This window comes from Calliphora vicina, chromosome 2, assembly GCF_958450345.1.
Source record: "Calliphora vicina chromosome 2, idCalVici1.1, whole genome shotgun sequence".
NCBI lineage: Eukaryota > Metazoa > Arthropoda > Insecta > Diptera > Calliphoridae > Calliphora > Calliphora vicina.
In genome coordinates, this window is record NC_088781.1 from 7,736,778 (window position 1) to 7,738,007 (window position 1,230).

Here is a 1,230-nt window from a genome sequence, read left to right on the forward strand (position 1 = left end):
TACCTTTTTTATTATTACTTGACTATGCGATGATGATGGTTATTATAAATTACATAAAATAAGTGAAAATTTATTAGTTTAACGTACGCAAATAATAAATTATATTTTTCGGCTTGTAATAATTGAAATTATCCGGTACAAAAAATAGATGTATTAAAATTTAAATTGTTAATGTTTTTTTTAAAAAAAATAAGTAAAATTTATAAATATTTTGACATTTTTCTTAAAATGTTTAACTAATTGTGTCCAAAATGCGAAATGAAGAAGTATTCAATTGTGATATGTATTGTGTAAAAATATTTAAGAGTAATATAATAATGCAACAGCAACAATAATTAATTGATCCTTTTCTTCAAGTTAATCCTTCCAATAAAGTACAGAAAAATACAACTCTGTTGTTAATGAGAGTGCAAATAACGGTAATGTGACATGAGTGTAAAAATCATTTTATTCACCACACGGGAATGTAAATTTGATTTTACGTTTGAAAACGATTTTTTAATAAAATGTTTAATAACCATTTTATTTACCAGCACGTTTTAAACAAGAAAACGATATTATTGCACTTTGAGTGCAGTGTTGCCACCAAGAACATGACTGATTCATAAATTACACTTCAGAAGAAAAAAAATTACACATGATTGCTACTTCATACTCTAAACTACACTAACTGTTTATGTTCCAAAACATTTTTCCTTAAATGGACACTCTATGCATTGGGCAAGTATTATTACGCTCTCCTGCGGTTATTAAGAACAAAATGTGTCTTTTACTACCAACATTCTGATATTCATGTTTCTATATAACGCATCTTATGATTAGTAACATGCTGTAAAAGACATAGTTATAGTTAGATAGTTATAATTACTTCTCCATATTAGATATGACTCAAAAATTAAATTCTAAAGATATTAAGACTCTGAATTTGACTGAATTTCTAACACATTCTACCCATTACACATAATTTATGTTAAAATTATACACAATACGTGTATTTAGTAATTACTCGTGAAGTGGCAACACTGGCTCACTCACAATTTTTAGGTACCACAAAATGAAAAAGCTTTTTTAGTACAACTTTTTCGACGAGAAAAATTAAAACTTATTGTTAAGCTTTGTTACAAAAATGAGCTTTTTATGATTTTTTCTGTTTTAATTTAATTTAAAAGTTGGCAACGCTGAATTTAATAAAGAGGAAAACATGATAAGAAGAAGCAACAAAATTAGTAA